Below are 25,949 nucleotides of genomic sequence, written 5' to 3' on the forward strand. Positions count from 1 at the left end.
TCTAGGATGAGGACAAAGCCCAAGCTGTCCCAGACAGTTCCTTCTTGTCCCAGGATATTGCGGTCTCAGCACATTCTGCAGTTATTCTGAGAACTATAGCAGGAGGGGTGCAGACCTGGGCTGGCCAAGGCCATTAAGGACTTGTTCTTCTGCAGTTGGCCCTGGCATGAAATCAGGACAGCTCTGTAGGACCAGTTTCTTTTATGGTAAGAAATGCCCTGAATACAGAATCCTCAAGGTAACAGAGATGATGGAGACTTAGATGAAAACATAATTTTCTAAATAAGATGGCTATTAAGCTGTGGGTTGAATTCTTGAAGAAATTTTCACTATTTTTTATTTATATTTTTTAATGTTACATTGTTATTTATAATGACTTTTTTGTTGTTCCATATAGTTGGGGTCACTTCGGAGACTTCACTGGCCATAACCCCTGTGTCCTCCACACTTCCATCAACAGGTAAAGACTTGCCTGGGAAACCAGGAGATATGGATGCTGAGGTCCCCAGCATCAGTCCAAGCTAGGTGAAAAGGCACAGGGTCACTTTGGGAGGTAGCTCTGTATAATAGAAAGAGCTGTAAATTCTTTCACTTTCAAGGTGTGTGATCTTGAGCAATTTAGGTGTTCTACCTGAGTCAGTTTCCTTTTCTAAATCAGGTGCAGTACCCCTTTTCAGCATGGTGGTTGAATACCTTAAAAAATGAGAGAACTAATATACAAGAAGTGAATGGTTGAATTCTAGGCACATGTTTATGTTTAGCTCTCTCCAATATCATAAATTCACAAATTATAGTTCTGAGAGTCGATGTATTAGAAAATCTTAACGCCAATATGGTTATGAACATTCTGGATATCAGGACGTAACTATTACCTGTAAACGTGCAGTTAAGCCTTGTATGCGTTGCCATAAATCTCTTTATATTTTACGTAGCTCTGTCCATGAGTTTCGTAGAATAAAATTACTTTATGAATAATATGGCCTTGTATGGGATCCTTCCAGAAACTTCTAATATAGAATGGATCCTTATAAACCCATGGATCCTTCCAGAAACTTCTAATATAGAATTCAAGATAAAACCATCTTTTTCTGAGGGGAGGCTTATAACAAAGATTGGTCATTTGAAACTGAAGGTGATTATGTCTTGCTGTCCTGGCCACATGTGCAACAGAAGCTTATGTGATAAACAGACTTAGATCCAAAAAGGATGAGAGAAATACCTCTGTCACCAGAGGCCAGTCCCAGTACTTCTCCTCTTTGTGCCTTCCCAGTAGCCTGGATGGAGGTGAGGCTGCTGAATGGCACAGGGAGGTGCTCAGGCCGCATGGAGGTTCTTGTCCAGGGCACATGGAGGACTGTGTGTTGTGTGACGACCTCTGGAATCTGGCCAAGGCCACCGTCGTGTGCCGCCAGCTACAGTGTGGACAGGCTGTGGCAGCCCCAACAGGGGCTCACTTCGGGGCAGGCTCTGGGAAAATCCTGCTGGATGATGTGCAGTGTGTGGGCAGCAAGAGCCACCTGGGGCAGTGTGTGCACGGGGGCCGGGCCAGGCACAACTGTGGGCACCTGGAGGATGCCAGTGTCATCTGTTCAGGTGAGGGCTGTCACCTCCCAGGACTTCACTATTGTCACAGGCAGCCAACACTAATAGAAACTACTGGACAATACGTTATAAATAATCTCATAGACTTTGATCTCTTGATTAGATGCTGATGGTTCTCCAGCCCCCACCCCCACCACAGGGGCTGAAGCAGCTTCTATATTGGACATGCTCCCAGATAGGTCTAATCTTTGGGTAGTTTGCTTTGAGTATACTTTTCTTTCTAAAAGTGGTCTTATTAAGTCATGGTAGAGCTCCTCCAGGGCTAGAGAAAGAGTCCTCTAGTCCTCTTCCACTTCACAGTCAGAGGGACCTGTTCATGACAAGTCTGGAGATAAGAATAAACAAAAAATGGAGATATTTAGGCAGTGGAATATTTGTTGCATCAAATAAATCCCATTAGAATTTCTCAATGATTTTTTGCCAAGAGTTATTGTTAGAAAATATCAATTGTTCCCAAATAATTCATGAGCTCTAATCTAATTCATGAAACGCTAGGATTGTCTGCACTGGTGTGAGGGTGTTACCTCTCCTGGATGTCACCGCTTCTGTGCCTTTTCAGAAATATTCAACTCTTATTCTTGGAAGTCATTTAGCATAATATTGTAATAGCACTGTAAACCATAGCATGTTGATTTCTTTGATCATCAGGTGCTGGCAATTCATCAGGTCCCACTCCAACCACAGATTCTGAAGCTGCCACGCCATCATACACACCATCAGGTTGGTCCAATCTTTGCTTGGTTCTTTCGCATTGTAGCTTTTCCTCCATAGAATGTCTCTTTCTTAAGCCAAGATGGCAGGGCCTTTGTACTGCACAATTTCCAGGGCTCCACCTTGCTAGAACGCATTGCGCATTGCATCCTCATGCGCATGGTCACATGCCATGAGGGAATGGTGGTCCCTGGGGTCATGGAGCTAGGTGGTCCTACATGGTTGAGTCACTCTAGGATTAAGATAGTTAACAATCATTCCACATCACAGCACACCATACAGAGGGGCACAGAGCAGAAGGGAAACAAGTTTCTCATTCATTCCATCGCCTAGATTTCTTAAATAATTCCTGAACTTGCCCAAACTATGCCTGTGCATTGGAAATTTTAGTCGTCTCCAAATGGTTTAGGAGCTCAGTCAATTGAAACAAAATAAGTTAGGATTGGATTAATATCCCCCAAGAGATACATATAGTGTTCAGAACAGGTATTAAAAACTGCTTATAGATTCCCAAATTGGTAAATATTTGCATCATTATTATGTAGCATCCTCTTAATTTTGAGAATCTGAGAAAAGCAGAAATAAGTGGTTAGAAGAGGATGCAGGAAACAAAAACACATCGTTCCTCCCTCTGTAGGTATTTGATAGGAGAGCAATGAAGCCCATTCCCTCCAGTACACGATAACATGGACAACAGGACAGAACGATGGTTAGTGAAATTCCCACGTGGGGGCCACACACTCACAGTAGTACCTTCTTGGCCCAGACCAGAGCTCACTGCCAGCTGCTTCACTTTCAGGAAAAAACTCTGTACATTTCTTTTTTTTTTTTTTTTTTTTTTTTTTTGAGACAGAGTCTCACTCTGTCACCCAGGCTGGAGTGTGGTGGTGTGATCTCGGCTCACTGCAACATCCACCTCCTGGGTTCAAGTGATTCTCCTGCCTCAGTTTCTCAAGTGGCTGGGATTACAGGCACCTGACACCACGCCTGGCTAATTTTTGTATTTTTAGTAGAGACAGGGCTTCCCCATGTTGGCCAGGCTGGTCTCAAACTCCTGACCTCAGGTGATCCACCCACCTCGGCCTCCCATAGTGCTGAGATTACAGGCGTGATCCAACGTGCCCCGCCAACTGTGTACATTTCTGACATATTGAGATTGATTTTACATTGTATTATATGACCAACTGAAAGAAAGAAATTACATGGTTATTTCTTTTTCTACTCCAACCCACTTTAAACAACCAGTTTGATGATTTAACCACTTCTGGACTACTCCCAAACTATTTTAAATGATCACAATAATAGAGAGGGTATTCAATCGTTTTGATTTACATACATATATAAAGACTATTATGAAAAGTATCAAACTCACTGACAGATGCTGAAAATAGTACAATGAGCCCCAGTGTACCAACTACTGAGTTTTATGAAATCCTAATATTTGCCCTAATTGTTTGAGATCCTTTTTAAAAAGAAACAACACAATACCTGACTGCTATTTAGGAGTTAATACGATGAAAAGAGTTGTCTTAACGCTCCGTGAAAGCCTCATGTGGCTTAGCTACTCAGAGTCCAGATACAGCCACCAAAGATCTAGATGGAAACCAAAACATTCAGCCATTTCATTGACTGCCATGTCCATGGATTGCTCCAAAAAGAAAAAGAGGAAACCATCCACAAATGGTTTTGTGGGCACTTCACAAGCTACGGTGTACAAACCAATGGTGTGTCCTCAAAGTATTAGCACTTTTCATTTCACTGTGGCATCTGATATCTAGTGTTGAATGAGGTGGCAGGAAGGAGATACAGGAGCCACCAAAACCCTGACAGGACACCTTTGGAACCAGAAGTTCTCTTTGGGCTTATAGTCAGAAGTTCACACTCCCATGTGTAGCCAGGAGGTGTCTAGCAGTGAACAAGGGCTCTCTTTGTTTTGCATTCACAGGTCAAGTACTGTCATTAACTACCACAGAGCCCACTGTGCTTCCCCCAACTCCTCCTCCAACAGGTCAGTTGGCATTTGTTTTATGGAGAAAGGGAACCATGTGCCCAGCACTGGCCTGGTGCCTTCCCAGACCTGAAGCCACACTAAGTGCTAACCATACTCCTGCAAATTCTCCTTGCCTCTGGAGGAGCTGAGTCAGGAATTGATGCTGCATATTTGACTGTGACCTTCAGGCCATGTGTATTTTCTTTTTTTAATTTTTTTTTTTTTGAGATGGAGTCTCGCTCTGTCACCCAGGCTAGAGTGCAGCGGTGTGATCTCGGCTCACTGCAAGCTTCGCCTCCCAGGTTCACACCATTCTCCTGACTCAGCCTCCTGAGTAGCTGGGACTACAGGCACCTGCCACCACACCCAGCTATTTTTTTTTTTTTTTGTATTTTTAGTAGAGATGGGGTTTCACCATGTTAGCCAGGTTGGTGTCGATCTCCTGACCTCATGATCCACCCGCCTCGGCCTCCCAAAGTCCTGGGATTACAGGCGTGAGCCACCACAGCTGGCCCAGGCCGTGTGTATTTTCAAACTTTTGTCTTTCTAAAGTTGGGTTTAGGGGATGTCCTAACGATTAGGGCTGCTTCTGTTTGTCCCTGTGACAGGTGCTGGGTTATCTGCAACCATAGCCACAACAGAGCCTGTGTCCCTGCCATCCACACCCATGGCCCTGGCAGGTAAGTGCTTGGGAAAATGGGGGAAGGAGCTCACACTTATGAAACAACCATAATATGATAAGCAAAGAATCAGACGCTGTCACTAGTCTATGCTCAAACCACCTACAAGTGTTACCCTTCCCCCCACCTCACCTCACTGTTTCACAAAATGAGACACAGAAAATTTTCCTAGTGTCACCCAACTAGAATCTGGTAGAGCCAAGATTTGGGCACAAATATGTCTGACTCCAAACCCATATGACTCTGCTTAGCCAGTTGCCTTTGGTGGTGGGACAGTATTCTCCAAAGCTACCTTTGGGCTAACGGGAAGAGAACATGCTTGCAAGCCTAATTGCTATGTCCCAGGTACATCAAGACTATAACTAGGAAATCAGGGAGTTGGCTGCGAGTTGTCACCTACTCTATAGCTTTTAATATAAAATTCCTAATTTATATTTTCCACTGTAATAATTAGGCAAGACTTATCCTTTTAGTTTACCTGATACTGTATATCAGGTGTAAACCCAAATCCCAGTTCTTTCCTTCTCATGTGGGCAGGAAACATCTATACATCTGCTTTACAAAGAAAGAAAGTTTGTTGTAGCATTCTGACACTTTAAGCCTGGTTCTGCAGTAACTCACATCAGTAGTAACTCAATTTGTCTAGGCCAAGCCTAATGGTGTGTGTGCATGTCTGTGTTTTGAATAAATACTATGGTGGAAGTTTAAGGCTCTGTAGATGCACTAAGCTAGCCTCACAGTCGTTCTGCTACCTCCTCAAAAAACACTACACAGCAGGCAGAGGTCTCTCATCTGTTTCAGGCCTTCACTTGGGCCACTTTTTGACATTCTGGGCCCCTAGGAACTTTTGCCTTCAGGGACCCCTACCTCCATTAAAAAAAAAAGTATATTTATATACACACAGATATGTATGTATATCTTCTATTTTATGGTTGTGTTGGTATAAAGACTATATTGTAGTCATTTCTTCTGATTTTAAAACAAATGAAGGCATGTTTGGGAGCCCTTAAAAGTCACGTGGACCCCAGTCACTGTGCCTGCCACATCTGATTGAGGCATCTGTCCTGCTCTTCTGCATTCTTCCAAGTAATGAACACGTGCAGACCCACTAGACTCCAGCACCACAAGGACATTTCGGGAGGAAGAACACAATGCATTTCCCCTGATTTGAGACTGCTTCAAATCAGGGTGTGGGGGAGGATTCTGATTTATTTCATAACCTCCTCGGGGCAGAACCGATGGACTGTGGTAAGAGCCGTCCTAACCTTATGCTCTCCTTAGAGCTGAGCCATAGTCGGTCTGCCCTGTTGTCAGTAGTGCTGCACAGCGAGCTGGCCCCATTTTCAGACACAGGTTGCTCGCAGGAGCTTTGTTGAGAAAAGAGGTTCATTTTTTATGCATAGTTCCTGGCAGGGTTGAGTTGAGAACAGTAGTTAATGGTCACACTGAATAATGCGAGTAGGAGTGGGTTGTTTATGAAATGGAGGCTGCTGGCTCAGAAGAACTGGAGCCTGTAAAGGGGGGATTGACCTAGAATCTCTTGGAAAATCTTCCTTACCTTCCCTTCTGAGCATAATCTACTTATGATTATCATAACGACTCACATTTCCACTACATTTTTCCTCACATATATTTTCTAACTTGTTCTCAAAACAACCCATACGTTAGATATGAAAAATATTTCTGCATTGGATTATTGACGTTATGTAATATTGTATTGTATTGTACTACCACTCCTATTTTGTAAGCTAGAGCACTGTTAATATAATGAGACACAGACTCTCAAACTTTTTGTTTAAGAAATCTAATGGAGTAGTAGGTTCTATTTTTTACTTCTCCTGTTGGCTTAAGAAAAAAGCCTCACCAGTGTTTCTAGAAAATTCTAGAACACAGAATGTCAATATAAATATCATGATCAGGGCAATGAATTACTAAATAAAACAACCACCAGAATTCCAGATTTTTGAGAGGTTTAACAATTACTTTCACTAGACATAGAAATAATCTGAGATGATTTCTCCTTTGTTTTCTCCATCCTATCACTGATTAAAGCCCGTAAGGTGTAAACTCTTCCTTATAGAGCCTTGCACATAATAGGCATTAAGTGAATATTCTGTGGTTTAAAGTATAACTGTGTTGACAGCAAAGAAAAGAAATGTCTTTAGTGCTAGAAAGAATGCTCTGTAATCTCCAGTCTGGGACATTCCCCCATAGCAAGGCGACTTCCACAGAAAGACTAGCCAGCGTCCACTGGGGCATGGCTGAGAGGACTCCCCTCCCAGGTCAGGGGTCCTCTGGAGTTCTTTTTTTTTTTTTTTTTTTTTTTTTTTGAGACGGAGTCTCGCTCTGTCGCCCAGGCTGGAGTGCAGTGGCGCGATCTCGGCTCACTGCAAGCTCCGCCTCCCGGGTTCACACTATTCTCCTGCCTCAGCCTCCCGAGTAGCTGGGACTACAGGCGCCCGCCACTGCGCCCGGCTAATTTTTTTGTAGTTTTAGTAGAGATGGGGTTTCACCGTGGTCTCGATCTCCTGACCTCGTGATCCGCCCACCTCGGCCTCCCAGAGTGCTGGGATTACAGGCGTGAGCCACCGCGCCCGGCCCCTCTGGAGTTCTTGTGCCATGTGTAGGCTTAGGCGACATGTGTAAGTTGGGAGCCCAGGGATCTGGCATTACCTCTCTAGATGTCTAATGCAGCTGCTCATCAGAGTCTTCTGGCCTCCTTGAGGCACTTCCAGGGAGTAGGAGTTCCAGCCCAGATTTTCCAAGACCCATAGAACTTTCTGTCTGCCTAACCCAGAGGAAATCCCCTTTTAGTTACACATAAAGGTAGAATAAGCACTTCTCTCCCTCAAACCTTATTCTCTTCCTTGATCTCAGGTCTTTGAAACCAAAGCCAGAACATCCTACAGGCTACATAAGCTCTCTACTCTGCATGTAACCTGAGGCACAGGGCTCAGCTTGAGAGAAGGAAGGAGAAGGGTAACTTCAGGGAGGGAAATACATATAACAAAGTTCACTGGCCTTAGAAAGCTATACAAAATACTAATCAAACTACCCAGTTCCAATTCACATTGCCACTTTGACCCTGAGAAAGCTAACTTGGACTTTCTGAGTCTCACTTTCTTCATGTGAAAAACAGAGGTAATAATAGACCCTACAAGAGAGACGTAATGGTCAAATAAGATCAAGCTTATAAAGAACCTAGGATGGCACCTGCTATTGGTAATCACCCATGAAATGTGAGTGGTAGAATTTATGATTATTATTCTTACTATTATTCTTCCTATGAAATAATATCATATGGAAGATATAAGTATTATGACATCAGCAATATATCAGCACAACATAATAAGACTAAGGCAATGTCCTGACACCAAAGGCCACTCCCCAGTGTCCCTACTTCTTGTGCCTCCCCAGGAGCCTGGATGGAGGTGAGGCTGCTGAACGGCACAGGAAGGTGCTCAGGCCGTGTGGAAGTTCTTGTCCAGGGCACGTGGGGGACCGTGTGTGATGATCTCTGGGACCTGGCTGAGGCCACTGTCGTGTGCCGCCAGCTGCAGTGTGGCCAGGCTGTGGCAGCCCCCACAGGGGCCCACTTTGGGGCAGGCTCTGGGAAGATCTTACTGGATGACATGCAGTGTGTGGGCAGTGAGAGCCATCTGGGTCAATGCATGCGTGGGGACCAGGCCAGGCACAACTGTGGGCACCTGGAGGATGCCAGTGTTATCTGCACAGGTAAGGGGCTGTTTTCTTAACAAGAAGTCACTTCTTTGTTTTCCCTTCGAATAATACTTAATGATTGACTTTACTAAGCATTATATTATAAATGGCACTGTGAATGTTAGCATGTTGATTTTTCTTTTGATCATCAGGTGCTGGCAATTCACCAGGTCTCGCTCCAACCACAGAGCCTGAAGCTGTCACTTCATCATACACACCATCAGGTTGGTTCAATCTTTGCCAAAGCAAAAGAACCAAGCAAAGATTTCTGTCTCTTGCATAAGCCAGGATAGCACGGCCTGATAGAGCATGGTGTTACTTTTAACCTATCTGTGTCTTTAAATTTATTTATTTATTTATTGAGATGGAGTCTTGCTCTGTTGTCCAGACTGGAGTGCAGCAGTGTGAACTCAACTCACTGCAACCTCTGCCTCCTGGGTTCAAGCAGTTCTCCTGCTTCAGCCTCCTGAGCAGCTGGGACTACAGGTGCACACCACAACGCCTGGCTAATTTTTTGTATTGTTAGTAGAGATGGGGTTTTGCCATGTTAGCTAGCTGGTCTCGAACTCCTGGCCTCAAGTGATCCACTCACTTCAGCCTCCCAAATTTCTGGGCTTACAGGCATGAGCCACTGCACCCAGCCATATCTTTAAATTTAAAGTAGAGTTCTTTTAGGTAGGATATACTTGGGTTTTGCTTATTAAAAACCCTATTTGAAATCTCTGCCTTTTATTTGATGTGTTTAGACCATTTATATTTAATATGATGACTGGCAGATACAGCTTACTAATTATCCATTGTTGTATAACAAATTACCCAAAATTTTTATCTTAGAATGACAGATATTTATTAGCTCAGTTCCTGTGGGTCACATATCTTATTAGCTTAGCTGGGTGGTCCTGGCTCAGGGTCTTTCATGAGGTTATAGTCAAGCAGTCAGCCAGGGGTACAGTCAAGAATAGGCTTTTTCCGAGCTCACACACGTGGTTTATTGGTGTCTTCTATTCCTCGTGTGCTCTTTTACTTAGGACTTGAGTTTCTTGTTGGCTTCTAACTGTAGGCTTCTCTGAATTCCTTGCCCCATGGGCCTGTCCATAGGGCCATGAACAAAATAGAGTCTGACTTCCACCATAGCAAGTGATGAGAGAGAGACAGAGAGCTCAAGACAGAACCCACAGTCTTATAATTCAATCTCAGAAGTGACATGTCATAACTTTTGCTCTATACTATTGATCAAAAGTGAGTTATTAAGTCCAATCCAAAACACAGGGAGGGGGAAATCTAACCCTAGGTCTTGAGGGAAGGAATATCAAATAATTTATGAGTATATTTTAAAAATCACCACTGTTAAGTTTAAATCTACCATTGTGATATTTGTTTAAATTTACCATTTTGCCAATTGTTTTCTATTCATTCTACCTGTTCTTTTTTACCATGTTTTTGTCTTCTTTTTTTTTGGAATTTATTATTCCATTTTGTCTACTTTTTTGTCTGCTAGGTATAATTGCATTTTAAGTGGTTACTTTAGGATTTATAATAAACATCTTTTCTATGTGGCATCCTGTTTCTTCTGCCTGAAAGACTACCTTTAATACATCCTGTAGTGCGGGTCTACTGGTGACAAATTATTTCACCTTTTCTGTGCCTGAAAGCATCTTTATGTCATCTTCATTTTTTTAAAGATAATTTTCCTGGGTATAGAAATCTAGGTTGACCTTTTTGTTTCAATGCTTTAAATATGTTATTTCACTGTTGTCAGAATTTCATTCTTTCTGTCAAGAAGTCTATTGTCATTATCATCTTTTTTCTCTGTATACAATGTTTCATTTCTGGCTGCTTTTAAGATATTCTATTTATCATGAATTCTAATCTATTTGGTTATAACGTAACTTGGGATAGTTTTCTTCATGTTTCTTCTGGTTAGAGGTCATTGACTTTCATGAGTCTGTGGTTCACAGTGTTTTTTTGCATCAAATTTAGAAGTTTATCTCTTCAAATATTTTGTTCCCATCTTTTCTTCTCTCCTTTATGGACTCCAATTAAACATACATTAGGTTACTTGAAGTTGTCTCACAATTCCCTGGTGCTCTGCTCATTTTTTTTAGTTTTTTTTTTCCCCATGGCATTTAGCTTTGGATATGTCTTCAAGTTCACTTACTTTTTTCTCTGCAGTATCTAATCTGCTGTTAATCATATCCAGTGTATTTTTCATCTCAGGCATTATTGTTTTCTTCTTGAGAAGTTTAATTTGGGTCTTTTTTATAGCTTCCATATCTATACTTTTCATGTTCCATCTTTCCTCTACCTTCTTGATTGTATGATATAATTATTGTTTTCATTCTCTAGTGTAAAAATTATATTATTTTTACCATTTATTGGTCTGTTTCCACTGATTTATTCTTCCCATCATGGGTCATAGTTTTCTGTTTCTTTACAGCCTTGGCAATTTTCTATTGGATGCCAGATGTTGCCATTTACCATTCTGAGTATGAGTTATTGTTTATTCTCAATCTTACTTTAAATCACTCAAGTTACTTGGAAACAGTTTGGTCCATTTAAGCCTTGTGATTAAGTTTTGTCAGGCAAGAGTAGAGCGAACTTTAGTATGGAGCTAATTTTCCCCACTACTGGGAAATACCCTTCTGATTACCATACCGAATGCCTCATGGATTGCCTGGTTTCACTCTGGCTGGTAGGAAAAGGAACTATTCCCATCCCTGTGCAATCACCAAAGATTGTTCCCTCTACTCCTTTCAGGCAGTTCTTACCTTGGTCTTAGATATTTGCTCCACACACGTCTGCTTATTAGTACTTAGATAAAAACTTGAGAGAGACCCTCTGAAAATCTCTGGAGCTCTCTCTGTAGGCAGAGAGGTGAGCAACCTCCAGTACTTCCCAGTGAACTCTAGCCACTTTGTTTTCCCTGAATTTTCAGATCTATCTTTTGAAGGAGTCTGCCAGGATCCACCTGGGTTCCCCTTCACTCTGTTGTGCACTGGAACTCTAATTAATAACCTAGGGTAATTATAGGACTCCCCATGTTCATTCACTCTCTCTTACTGATTGCTCTCCTGTGCTGCCTGTTGTCCAAGATCAGAAAGCCATAATTTAATGTATTTTGTCTGATTTCTTAGTTGTAGAATGGTAAATCTGTACCCAATTATGGTAGTTTTCTGTTGCTGCCATAACAAACTGCTACAAACTTAGCAGCTGTAAACACCATCAATGCGTCATTTTCATAATTCTGTAAGTTATAAGTCCAGCGGGCTTAGCTGTTCTGTTTCAAGTCTTGAAAGGAAAAATCAAGATGCCAGTAGAAATCTGAAGGAGAATCTATTTCCAGGCTTATTGGTGTTGTTGGCAGAATTCAGTTACATACAGTTGTACAACTGAGGTCCCTGTTTCCCTGCTGACTGCTGGGTGGGGGTTGTTCTCAGATTTTAGAAGCCACTCACATTCCCTAGCTCATGACCCCTTCATCTTAAAGCTTGCATCAGTGAGTCAAGTCATTTTCATGCTTTTTAAATATCTCCTGCCTCTTCTTCTGCCATACCTCTCTATTTCAGCCAGAAAAGATTCTCTGCTTTTAAGAGAGAATTAGATTGGATTCACCCAGAAAATCCAAGATAATCTCCCATTTTGTGACCTGTAACCTTAATCACATCTGCAAAGTCTCTTCTGCCATATCATGTAACCTATTTGCAGATTCCAGGGAGTAAAACATAGACAGCTTAAGGAAGTCAGTATTTAACCTCCCACACCAGTTACTACATCTGAGATGGAAATCGAAGTCAGTTTATTTTATTATAAAATGTATTAAAAACAATGAATACATCAAGAATAGTGTAATGAACAATTGAATACTCACTAGTAGATTCTATCAAATATTAATATTTATTATAATTATTTTAGATTTTTAATAAAATAATACAGTAATTAAATGATATTTTATGAGTTAATAGGATACAAATGGAGGCTTATTTTGTTATGTGAGCCTCCCATGGTTTAAGCTACTAAGAGTTCAAATAAATTCAGCAAACATCTAGAAATAAACCAAAAGCTTTAATCATTTAACTAAATATATCTGGTTTGTTCTTAAAAGTAATATTTTCCTTTCAGAATTTATTTTATGGGTGTTTAAAGGGTTAGAATGTGCTAACTAGGTGAGAGTTCTAAACGTACTGGATTTTCCATCCCATTATGCTCTAACTAGCGATAGATGAATGTGGTAGAGAAGGGAGAGTGGATGATCCTCCCCACCTGAATCTGCCTCTTGGGGAGCCAACCAAAACACTGACTGAACACATTTGAGCCCAGTCATTCTCTTTGGGCTTGTTGTCAGAAGTTTTCCCTTCCGTGTGTAGCTAGGAGGTATCTAGCAGTGAACAAGACCTCTCTTTGTTTTATACTCACAGGTCAAGCACTGTTATTAGCTGTGCCCACCACAAAGCCTGCTGTGCTTCCCTCAACCCCCTTTCCAACAGGTCAGTTGGCATTTGTTCTGTGGGGAATGGGGAAAGGGAACCGTGTTCCAAGCCCTAGGCTGGTCCCTTCCCAGATCTAAAGCCACACTGGGTGTGATCATACTCCTGCAAATTCTCCTTGCCTCTGAGAAGCTAAGTCAGGAGCTGATGCTGCCTATTTGACTGTGACCTTCAGGCTGTGTCTATTTTTAAATCTTCATCTTTCTAAAGTTGGGTTTAGAGGATGTTCTAACTATTAGGGATGCTTCTGTTTGTCCTTATGACAGGTGATGGATTATCTGCAACCATAGCCACGACAGCCATGACCCTGCCATCCACACCCATGCCCCCAGCAGGTAAGTCTTTTGGAAAATGGGTGAAGGAGCTAACATTTATGAAACAACCATGATGTGATAAGCAGATAAGTAGATGCTTTCACTTAACTAACATCTCATTTTATGCTCACACAAACCTACAAGTAAAGTTACTCCTGCCCCACCCTCATTTTTTTACATAGAAAGACAGAGGAAAATTAATTTACCTAGGATTAATTGACTAGAAAATGGTAGAGTAAGGATTTGAGCACATACTCTCAGGTCCCAATCCCATATACCTCTACTTGGCCAAAGCTTCTGAGGGAGACAATGCTAGAGGGACAGAAACTTCTGGCAGACCTAATTGCTAAGACCCAGATACATCAAGACCTTAATTCAGAAATTGTAAAGTCTGATGTCTTTCAGATCATCTGTGTGTTGTCTTTTCTTTTCTCTGAAACCTTTTAGGACCTTTCTCTGTTCTTGTGTCTTGAGCTTCCATGATGTTTTACCTTGGTCTGAGTCTTTTTTCACACATTATTCTACATACTCCATTTAAGCTTTTAGTCTAGAGATGCATATTCCTCAGTTCTTGCAAATTTTCTTGAATTATTTGTTTGATAATTTCCTCTTGTCTGTTTTCCCCCTTGAAATCCCTTAGACAGATGTTGGATTTCCTATATTGATCAGCTAAATTTTGTAACTTATTTGTTTTTAATTTTGCATTTTAAGATCTTTTGCTGTGTATTAAAGTTTTATTCAACATTATCCTTTAAGTGTTTGTTTTTTAAAAAAATTCAGCCATTGTATTTTTTAATTTCCAAGTGCATTTTCTTATTGCCTGGCTTTTCCTTTTTCATAACTTTCTGTTCTTGTTTCACAGATGCAGTACCTTTTCTAACTGTCTCAGTATATGTATTATAACTCTACTCAAAACTTTTTTCTCCTTTTGTTGTCCCTGTTTCTTTTCTCTGTTTTTCTAGTTGTTCTAATTTATGCCTCTTAGGCTGGATACTTTTCTTAAAGATCCAGGCATTCCTGGCTATCTGTTTGCATTTAAGAATGAGGCACTAAGGAACTGATGCAAGTTAGGTGATGTCTCTCTGCTGGTTTTCCAGCAGCAGAATGGGGAAAGACAGCTAACACGTCCAGATCTCAGCTCTACCCTCAGTTCACCTGACGTCTGCAAGAATGGACCTTCGGGATTTAATTTCTCCAGAGAATAAATTCCCTGGCTGTGAGTGGGGAAAAAAATAAAAAACCCTTCTACAGATTTTCAACCAACAACCCTTTTTAGCATGGTAGTGATTGACCAGTATTGTAAACCAGGTGAGTTATTAGAAGAGTTAGTGGTCGTGTCCTTAAAACACAAATCCATGCAAAGATACTATTTAAAAGCAGCTTGTTTATAGTTTTATCATGGAATAGATGGGACTATAAAGCTGTTTAGATCATTTGTCTTGCATGTTTTAGTTTTGTATAATACAACTTATCTGTTTTCCAAATTAGTTTACTTCATTCTGCAAATTATGGTGCCTGTTTCTGTTGGGGTGATCAGACCCAACACCAGGCCGTGGGGGCTACAGAGTCCAGCAGAGTCAAAGGAATGAGAAAAGACAGGTTAAGAGTACATAAGTTGGGTCCAGGGGGCCAGTGCTGGTATGGAGGCTGCAAAGACCCCCAAGCTCTGGGAGCCTACACTATTTACTGGTGATCAACAAAGAAGCAGATGGTGAGGATGTGCGGATGTGGGGGTAGAAAGGTAGTGGTGCATCAAGTGTAGCTGTGTCGGTTTCGCATTTTCTTTGATGCATATAGCTGCTTGAGATGATGGAGAACATGTTTACGAGCCTGGGAGAGCAACCAATAAGTCTGTGCACATTCCAGAGGCCATGAGGGGTTTTATGCCCTGAGCCCTGGATTCCATCCAAGCCACGAGGGGTTTTATGCCCTGGGCTTAGATTTGTGGTGCGGCAGGGCAGCCTTCCACCCTTTGGCACAGAGCTTGGTGTTCCAAAGGCCACAAGAAGTTTTAGACCCTGGACCCTGGACATCTTCCAAGACTCTTTTATATTATGACAGACAAGCCAGTCCTGCCTCAGCTCTTCTACCAACATGTTTCATTCCTCAGTAGCAAGTCGAGTCTCATGTTCTTAATTTAAAATTTAAAGTTCCATATTGGAATGCTTGTGTTCAAGTTTGAGTATGACCTTGAGCAGATTACTTGAGCTCCCTGAGTTGCAGTTTCTTTATTAGCAAAAAGGAAAAAATAATTAAAGCAATGTCAAAGACTCATTGTGAGGGTCAAGTAAGATTAAACTTGTAAAGCACTCTTATGGTGCCTATAAGGTGGTAAACCCTATGAAATATTAGTATTGTCATTATCATTATCATGACTATTTTGTGGTATATGAAAGATATTAATATATATAACTAGTAGTATAAGAGCCCAATATAATAGGATCAAGGCAATATCCTGACACAAGGAGCCCAGTCCCCAGTCCCCTTCCCCTTGTGCCCCCACAAAGAGCCTGGAGGGAGGTGAGGCTGCTGAATGGCATGAGGAGATGCTCAAGCCTTGCGGAGGCTCTCATTTAGGGCATACAGGGGACCGCGTGTGGTGATCTCTGAGATCTGGCTGAGGCCACCATTGTGTGCCACCAGCTGCAATGTGGCCAGGCTATGGCAGCCCGCATAAGGGACCACTTTTGGCCAGGCTCCAGGAAGATCCTGCTAGATGACTTGCAGCATGTGGGCAGTGAGAGCCACCTGGGGCAGTGCGTGCACAGGAGCTGGACCAGGCACAATTGTGGGCACCTGGAGAATGCCAGCATCATCTGCACAAGTGAAGGACTGGCTCTCAGTCCTCACTTAGAAGTAAAATATTATTCCCCAGGATCTTTCTACAGAATTGGCAGTGTTGCAGATAGCTCACACATGAGAGTATATAGATGATAGATGTTCTCTCTTTACTGGTAGGTGCCAAGTCTTCAATCACTTCTCCAAGAGGTAGGACCAACTTCCCTTTGTTGACTAGATGAAACACTTGTGGATATTTTCTACTGATCTTAACCAAGAGCCAAAGATCACCTCCTACTTCATCTTACAAGTCTTCTTTCTAGTTCGTCTTGCAAGATATCCAGCTGACCTCCCTGAGGAAAGCAATGTACTCTGTGATTGCCTCCACAGAGCCTTCTTAACCTGCAGGCTGAAACTGCAGAGACTGGCATGCACAGCTTCTTATGAACAAAGAGCAGCATCCAAGCTCCCTAAGTGGTACAAGCCTGCAGGAACCTCTGTACATCAGGAAAGAAAATAAAACTCACCTTGAATATATTAGTCCCCATCTGTGTTAGGACTAGTTCCATTTTCTTGCCCTTCACTGCATATGTGAGTTGAAAGGTACAGAAGAATAATCAACGTCACCTTTCTTTGGCATCTGTAACACCTGAATTGCTAGCTTCCAGGCAATGAAACCACATCATTAACATGTGATTGAACTTAGTTAGTCCATTTAAGAAAATAATACTCTGTGATTCAGGACACTTGATATTTACAAATTGCCACCATACACGTGATTTAATTTGATCCTCATAATATCCAGTGAAGCTGCCAACACAGAGACTATCTCCATTTCTCAGATGATAAAACTAAGGCTCAAAGAAGCAAAAGAGCTTTATTTATTTTTCTTACATCTTATCTGCTGTACTCCTTTAGAAAACATATTGACACATAGTAGTTGTTCAGTAAATGATGCCAATGTTTATCCTGGTATTTCAAACATCCAACTACCTGACATGGAATTGAAAAATGGGAAGTCGATACAAGCCATGCAACATTTATGCTTGGTAATAAATCATCGGGCTGATTGCTGCCAGATTCTAAGCCACATGTTCAAATAAGTGTGATATCAGTCTTCTGAGAAATGTCACACAGATAATAAAGTCAGTACTTTCATATTTTTCACCTGGGGACACTTTCTGTCCATAGTACTTCACTCCTGAGATAATTTGGCTAATAAACACCAATCATGGTGGTCCCTGATGTCTGTCTTTGTACAGAATCAAAGACATATAAAGTTTAAATTTGGATGGATACTTAAGAATGTACAGCAAAAATTCTGAGTTTAATTTCCTCCTTATTCCCATATTTTTACATGAGAAAAGAAGACAAAATGAGCAATAAAAATGTTAGACTTCATACAGTTACCTTATTTTACCTGAATCTTGTTTCAGTAAGAAATGAGCTGGTTAGGGTTAGGATCTTTGAAAACAAGTAGACCTGGCTTCATATCCCAGTTCAGACACTTCCAAGCACTGAGCTTCTGGGCAAGCAACTCACTCTCCCTGAGTCTTGGTTTCTGCATTTGTAAAATAGGAGGAAATAGTCCATCCCTTACTTGGTGGTCATGAAGTTAAAACAAGGTCACCCAGGCAGAGCATTTGACCTAGTGTCTGGCAAAGAGATAGCATATGATAAATGCGATCCTAGCTACCGTCTTGTTTTGTCTCCGTTACAGCTCCTGAGTCATTTGCTGCTCCTGGGGCAACAAAACCCACAATTTATGGTAAGCCCCTACCACAAGGCACACAAACACCTGGACTTAAAGTGCTAGAGCATTGGGCTGGAGAGGACTTTCATGAACATCTGGCCTACCTCTTCTGACCTCACCCCACCCCCATGTCCCCAACATCAGCCTGAACCCATTGAGTGTCTGAGTCCTCTCTGCAATATCTGCCCAAGTCATAGACTATGAGACATCTGTATATTGCACTTGAATGTTATCACTTAGCTAAGTGAAATACCTAAAAGAATAGTTAGGGATTACATAGGTTACTATATGTAAAGTTCTTAGCAACCAGTCCCCTGACTATCCTGGCACGTGTGTGCATATTCACACACACATACACACACACACGTGCGCACAGAGACAAACTTAATTATTCCATTCACTGAGGTAGTCAGATTTTTACCATGGCCATTTAGTGAGCACTTACACGTGTGCCAGGCATGGTGAGACAGCACAGAAAGAAGTCAGACACCGGGACGGCAGCAGCAGCAATGGCACCTAACATTAACTAAGTACTTACTATGCACCAGGCCCTATGTCAAGCTTCTATCATGCATTATCTGATTTGTTCCTCTTGGTTATTATTCCTGTTTTACAAGCTAGGCACCTGAGGCTTAGGGAGCTTGCATAACTTGTCCTGTTCTAACTCTAAAACTGATGCTCTTACCCACTCCATCTGTTGGTCCCTGCCCCAAATGTGTCTATTATCCAGTAAGGATGTCAGACACACACTAGGCCACCACCATCAATGTAGATGATGGGAAGTGCCATGAAAGGTATACAGAACATAGAAGGGAGAGGATTACAACTGGGGGATTCCAGGAAGGGTCGATGGAGGTGGCAAGGGGAGGAGAGCTGTAGGATGGATAGAATTTTAGCCTGTGGTCCTGGGGATAGCAACAGCTTCTAGGAGCAAAGAGAAGGACAATGCATGAAGGAACGATTTACAGCCAGGGGTCCTGTAAGTACCTGGTGAGGGTGCTTGAGGTGCATCCATCCCATCACACTCACAGGAGACCCCACAGCTCATTGGTTATTCCGTGTCTTCCTCTGAATAGGCAGGAAAGAGGTAATCTAGGATTTGACTTCGCTGTGTTGATTATCTGTTGGACACTCTCATTTCACCCATATTCCTCAGCTCTTAAAGGACATATGAGCACAGGGAGGGCCCCTGAGCCTTAAGTCTTGAGTTCGTTCCACAGGTATCATTGGTCTGACTATAACTCAATTCCTACCATGTTTTCTCACTTGTCCCAGAGAACAAGAGTGGTAATATTCATTAAACACTGATTATGCACATGCTATGCTATGTTAGCATTTTATATGCATTACCCCATTTAGTCCTCAGAGCAGCTCTACTAAATGAGCATTATTGCTATCACCATGTTTGCAGAGGAGAAATCAGGCAGGTAGAGGAACTTGCCCAGGACCACACCACACAGTTAGAAAGCAATGGGTGTGGAATGCAAATGCAGGCAGTCTGACTCCAGAGTCCGGGGAGTCATGTCTAAGCTGAACTGATTCCCTATGGGAGGAGAAAAGAGGAGAATTTCTGCCCACCAGCATTTCACTCTGGTGGGCAGCTGCTGCCATTTCAGGGAAACAGGCAGCCCAGCTACTTGGATAACCTCAGGGAGAAAGCCTTTTTATATCAAAGGCACCAACATCTTCTAAAATTCCACCATTAGTTACCAGCTGCAGGAGCCTGCGTGGAGGTGAGGCTGCTGAATGGCACAGGGAGGTGCTTAGGCCGCGTGGAGGTTCTCATCCAGGGCACGTGGGGGACGGTGTGTGACGACTTCTGGGACCTGGCCGAGGCCGCCGTTGTGTGCCGCCAGCTGCAGTGTGGCCAGGCCGTGGCAGCCCCTGTAGGGGCCCACTTCGGGGCAAGCTCTGGGAAAGTCCTGCTGGATGACATGCAGTGTGTGGGCAGCAAGAGCCACCTGGGGCGGTGCGTGCGCAGGGGCTGGGCCAGGCGCAACTGTGGGCACCTGGAGGATGCCAGTGTCATCGGTGCAGGTGAGGGGCTGGTTGTCAATCTTCATTTGGAGGGCTGCTTCTAGTTCCTTCACTCCTCTCTCCTCTACACACACAAACCACACCCCACAGCTTAGTCCAGGAACATAGTGGAGCCAGGCGGGTAACTGGTACTGCCTACAGCCTTTCAAAGTTCTGCATAAGCCTGACCATCTCCTTGACTGCAATGATCTCTAAGTATGGCTCACAGGCTGCACCCAGGCTCAGAGGTAAACCTCTTCAGTTTGAAAATCAGGATGAACATGAATTTAAAAATCAAAACATTTGACATAAAAATTCAAATTCTTACATGTTGTAACAATCAATAAGTGAAAGCAGAATTTCAGGCACAGAACAATGCATCCTTTCACAACATTAACTGGCTGGATCTGAGAAAGAGCTGTTCCTTTGGACATGGAATATCTTTGAAGTTTTCACAGCACACACCTCCCCGCCACTCTATTTAGCTTACCTGCGTGATCCTCAGAAACTTTGGAGCTTGTGGCATCCAGGTAACAAGCCAAATCCATCAGCTGGTGTTCAGGACCTCCATGTTCCTAGCCTACCAAGGTTCCCACACCGATCTGTCCCCCTGGTCCTCCCTAGTCTTTCTGGTCCTCTCCTGCTTGCAGCTGGAATAATGTCTCTATGAATGACAAGCTCTGCAGGTTGAATCTGGCTCATCCTGAGCCACATCCCCTCTGTGGGGCATGGGGCCTTCCTCAGCACCTGAGGCCCCTGGGGAAGCACTGGCTATCCTGGGACAGTCAACATTTGCTGCCCAATGTCCTGTCTCAAATCCCCAGGAAATGCCAAAATCCTCAAGAGCAAAGCCTCTGCCTCTTTCTCCTTTCCATTGCCCGAAGCTCCCTAAATGTAGGAAGTTCCCAATAAACCTTTGCCAATGAAGACAAGATAACATGCACAATTCCTCTTTATGTTGACAGGTGCTGATTCCACAGCTGCTCTGCCTATAGGTAGGACTGCATGTCACATTCAGTGTCAAATACTAGACTTACCCTGATGTAAAAAAGATTGTGAGGTTTAGAATCAGATCTTTATTTGATTCCCAGCTTCATTTATTCATGCAACAGATATTGGCTGGGTGTCTACCCTGTGCCAACTTCTGTGCCAAGCACTGGGGATGGGGATACAGCGGTGGTCAAAACTCCCCTGTTTCTTCTTCTTCTCTTCTTTCTTCTTCTTTTTTTTTGTTTTGAGATAGAGTCTTGCTCTGTTGCCCAGGCTGGAGTACAGCAGTACTATCTGAGCTTACTGCAACCTTTCTCTCCCGGGTTCAAGCAATTCTCCCTGCCTCAGCCTCCCAAGTAGCTGGGATTACAGGTGCCCACTACCACGCCTGGCAAATTTTCGTGTTTTTAGTAGAGATGGAGTTTCACCATGTTGGCCAGGCTGCTCTCAAACTCCTGACCTCAGGCCTCCTGATCTGCCCACCTTGGCCTCCCAAAATGCTGGGATTATAGGCACGAGCCACCACGCCTGGCCCCCTGTTTATTTTTTTAATGGGGTTTATACCCCAACAGGAGAGATACATGTAATATATAATCACCCTCAGTTACATAACCTCAGCCAAGTTATGTTATCTCTCATCCTATTTTCCTCTTCATGAAAGTAGGGACAATAAAGAGCTCTGAATAAGGGCATGAATAGGGCAATGCCTAAGGGTACCTGTTACCCAGTGGCACTCATGCAGCAATGGCTGCTTGTTTTGGGCACATGTGGACCTAAGGAAGGACGTGTGAGGGATGGTAAGGGTCTGGCCTGCAGGAATTTGATCCAGGCTGGCCTCTCACTGGGTGAATGACCTTAGCCTTCAGTCTCCTCATCATTAGAACAGGCTCATTGGATTCTATGTTCCCTAAAATTCTATGCCTTTGGCTTTCTGTGACTAACAAGGAGAGAGTAAGCAGCTACATGGTCTAGCTACATAATGCATGTGCCACTGTGGAAAGCAAGAAACTGTTGCCAAAAACCGGAGACATAGGATTTGTAATAGGAATTAAGGGAGACTTCCTCCCCTACAACATTTTATTATGGAAATTTTTAAATATACAACAAAGTTTGAAGAATTTAACAAGGAACTCCTACCTAGATTCCATGATGAGTCTATAAATTCATCTATCATTTCTGTATTCATACATCGATCCATCTCATTTTTTATTAAAGTTTGATTATATACCATAAAATTTACCCATTTTAAGGTCCAGTTTGGTGAATTGTGGTAATTGTATCCAGTTGTGTAACTACTGCCACAGTCAAGAACAGTTCCCATGCCGTGCAAGGCTTCCTCGTGCCATTTCAGAGCAGATTCCAAGTCATGACAGTGGCATATGTAGGGAGGAGGCAACAGAGAGAGAGGTGCTGGCCAATGGATGGCCTCTAGACAGCCAGCCCCCTGGGGCCAACGGCCTATGAGCTTCGCTTTCGCTGATTGCCACAGGGTGCACATTAGTTCATCCACAGTAGCAGTGTCATGTTCTGCCCTAAAAGGAGACCTCAGGGATCTGAGCTCATGGGCCTCAGAATGCCCCCTCACCATTATTCCTGCTGAATCCTGGGAGGGGATGGGCATCCCCTTGAAGCAACTGTATCCTCTCCCCATGTTGTGATGTTCCCTGATGACAGTCCTTCCTTTTTGCCCACCGCTAGCCCATGAGAACCTGCTCCCCACATCATTGGTGATATCAGTGGCTCAACACCCACCGTCTTCTGCACCACCAGGTAGAGCTGTGTCTTTTTGTATTATGCCTTCTGAAAAACTTCATTCATTTGACAGTGATGGATAGACAGAGAGGCAGAACAGACAGACAAGTGGGTTGAGAAACAAACGGACAGGTGGGCAGACAGGTAGATACAAAATCTTATCAGTATTAGGGGTATTCCAGGAGTGGATGACTAATGGAAACTTCTTTGTACTTCACAGTGAGTTTTTAAGAATGCAATTTGAATAAATTACAACTGATAGTGGATGGACTCTGTCATCTTCATATACACAGAAGCTCCACATTGGCTCAGATTAATTGGGAAAACTGAAGCAGTACTTTACTCATTACTACTAGTGACTGGACAAAAGTCAAAGCTACAGAGCCCACAACTAGCCAGAGAAAAACGTTCTGGCTGATATTGCCTTAAGAGCTCTTTTCAGGCCAGGCGCGGTGGCTCACGCCTGTAATCCCAGCACTTGGGAGGCCGCGGTGGGTGGATCATGAGGTCAAGAGAGCAAGACCATCATGGCCAACGTGGTGAAACCCCGTCTCTACTCAAAATACAAAAATTGGCTGGGCATGGTGGCGCGTGCCTGTAGTTCCAGCTACTCAGAAGCCTGAGGCAGGAGAATAGCTTGAACCCAGGAGGCGGAGCCAAGATCACGTGATTGCACTTTAGCCTGGTGACAGAGTAAGACTCTGTCTAAAAAAAAAAAGGGAAAAAAAAGAGCTCTTTCCAGCAAGCCCATGTAGATGGCAGAATTCTCAAAAGAGATGAGAGATGTTTCAAAATTCAGATGCATTTATCCCTTAATTTCTAAGTTTGCAAGGCTTTTTAGACTAGTTGATAACTTCTGATATATCCTAAGACATAATCACAAAGTAATTACCAGTAAAATCCTTTTTGGAAAAAGAGTTTTTTTAAAAAAAGATGTGAATTACAAAATTAGTAAACTGAACAATCAAACAATCGAAATTCTAAAATATATTTCTGCATTTAGAAAAATCTCGGTGTGGTGGCATTATTACCAACTCATCTGGAGCGATTAGGAATCCCCCACAGAATGAAATGCATGACAACATCACTTGTGTGTGGGAAATCAAGGCAAATGCATCTGATCATATACTGCTGGCATTTCCACATCTTGAGTAAGTCCTAAGCTGTTACTAATGTACTTTGCGTAGCTTTTTAACTTTCTTATTTTGTTTTTGACAGATAATAATTATATATATGTATAGGGTAGGATGTGTGTTGTGACACATGTATACATTGCAGAATGATTAAATCAGTCTAATTAACATACCCGTTGCCTCACATACTTACCATTTCTTTGTGAAAAGAACAGTTAAATTCTACTTTTCTAGCAATTTTGGAACATACAATACATTACCATTGCTAACTACAGTCACCATGACATGCAATGTATCTGTTAAACTTATTCCTCCTGTCTAACTGAAACTTTGTACCCTTTGACCAAATTCTGTCTCTCCATGCACCTCCACTCTTACCCCCAGGCTCTGTTAACCATCATTCTACCCTCTATTTTTATGAGTTTAGCTTTTCTAGATTCTGCCTAAAAGTGAGATCATGCACTGTTTGTCTTTCCATGCCTGGCATATTTCACTTAACATAATGTCCTCTAGATTCACCCACGTTGCAAATGACAGAACATCCTTCTTTTTTAAGGCTGAATAGTATTCCACAGGCATATACACCACATTTCCTTTATCCATCCATCCATTGATGAACACATAGATTGTTCCCATATCTTGGCTATTGTGAGTAATACTGCAGTAAGCTTGGGAGTACAGATACCTTTTTGACATACCGATTTTAATTGCTTTGGATTTACACCCAGAACTGGGATTGCTGAATGATGTGGTAGTTCTATTTTTAGTTTTTTGAGGAACGTCCAAGCTGTTTTCCATAATGGCTATACTAATTGACGTTTCCATCAGCAGTGTGTAAAGATTCCCTTTTCTCCACATCATTGACAACATTTATCTTTCTTCTCTTTTTATAATAGCCATTCTGACAGCTGTGGTAATATCTCATTGTGGTTTTCATTTGCATTTCACTCATGATTAGTAATGTTGGGCATTTTTTTCATATACTCGTTAGCCATTTCTATGTCTCCTTTTGAGAAATGTCCATTCATGTCCTTTGCCCATTTTGTAATAGAGTTATTTGGTTTGTTGTTGTTGTTGTTCCAACAACTGTTGTATCAACAGCTTGTTCCTTTTTGTTATTGAGAAGTATTCCATTTGTGTGGATGTACCAGGGTTAGTTTGATCATTCCCCCACTGAAGGACACTTGTGTTGTTTATAGTCTTTTACTTTCACAAATCAGTCTTCTATGAATGTTCATACACAGTTTTTTGTGTGAATATAAGCTTTTGTTTCTCTAGGATAAATCCCAAGAGTACAATTGCTAGGTTGTACGGTAAGTACATATTTAGCTTTTTAAGAACATACCAAACTATTTTCCCAAGTGACGACTATTACAAATTCTCACCAACAACATATGAGAGATACAGTTTCTCCACATCTTTGATAGCTAGTATGGCATATTATATTTTAGCTATTTGTAATTTGCATCATTCAAATCCTATGTATGTTTTATGAATTTATACTTAGGTATTTCTTTTATTTTTTATTTTTTGGGGTGATTATAAATGACACTGTTTTCCATTTTAGTGCCCACATGTTTGTTGCTAGTATAGAGAAATACAATTGATTTTTATGAGTTTTCATGAATTTTTAATTAAAATGAAATTGACCTTTTATTCTTTGGATAAGTGTGTATGCATGAGAAAGAGAGAAAAAGAGCAGAGAGAGAGAGAGAGAGTGTGTGTGTGTGTGTGTGTGTGTGTGTGTGTGTATTCTGGACTGCTGGTTACAGATATAAATTCTAGGGTACCCCAGACCTAATAAATCAGGAAATTTTAGATTTTAATGTTTTAAATGGTAATTCACCTATGACAAATTCATGGTGAATTTTTTGTGGAAATCAACCCCTACGAACAAGTTAAATTATTTATTATGCTTGAATTTTGTTTAATTGAAATATGGCTTGGAACAGATGGCTCATCAGATTGAAGCATGAAAGTGGTTTTCGGATTCTAGCACTGGCAACATCTGAACAAAACATCAGAG

At 42.2% G+C, this 25,949-nt stretch overlaps 1 long non-coding RNA gene across 1 annotated transcript; it reads left to right on the forward strand.

Annotated features, from left to right (window-relative positions):
• Nucleotides 1-395: 395 nt before the first annotated feature.
• LOC129524896 (uncharacterized) lies at nt 396-4,317 on the forward strand. Its single transcript, XR_008668850.1, has 3 exons — nt 396-460; nt 2,251-2,322; nt 4,259-4,317. It is a non-coding gene; the product is annotated as an uncharacterized lncRNA (long non-coding RNA).
• The last annotated feature ends 21,632 nt before the right edge of the window (nt 4,318-25,949 follow it).

The sequence above is a fragment of the Gorilla gorilla genome, chromosome 8 (assembly GCF_029281585.2).
Source record: "Gorilla gorilla gorilla isolate KB3781 chromosome 8, NHGRI_mGorGor1-v2.1_pri, whole genome shotgun sequence".
NCBI lineage: Eukaryota > Metazoa > Chordata > Mammalia > Primates > Hominidae > Gorilla > Gorilla gorilla.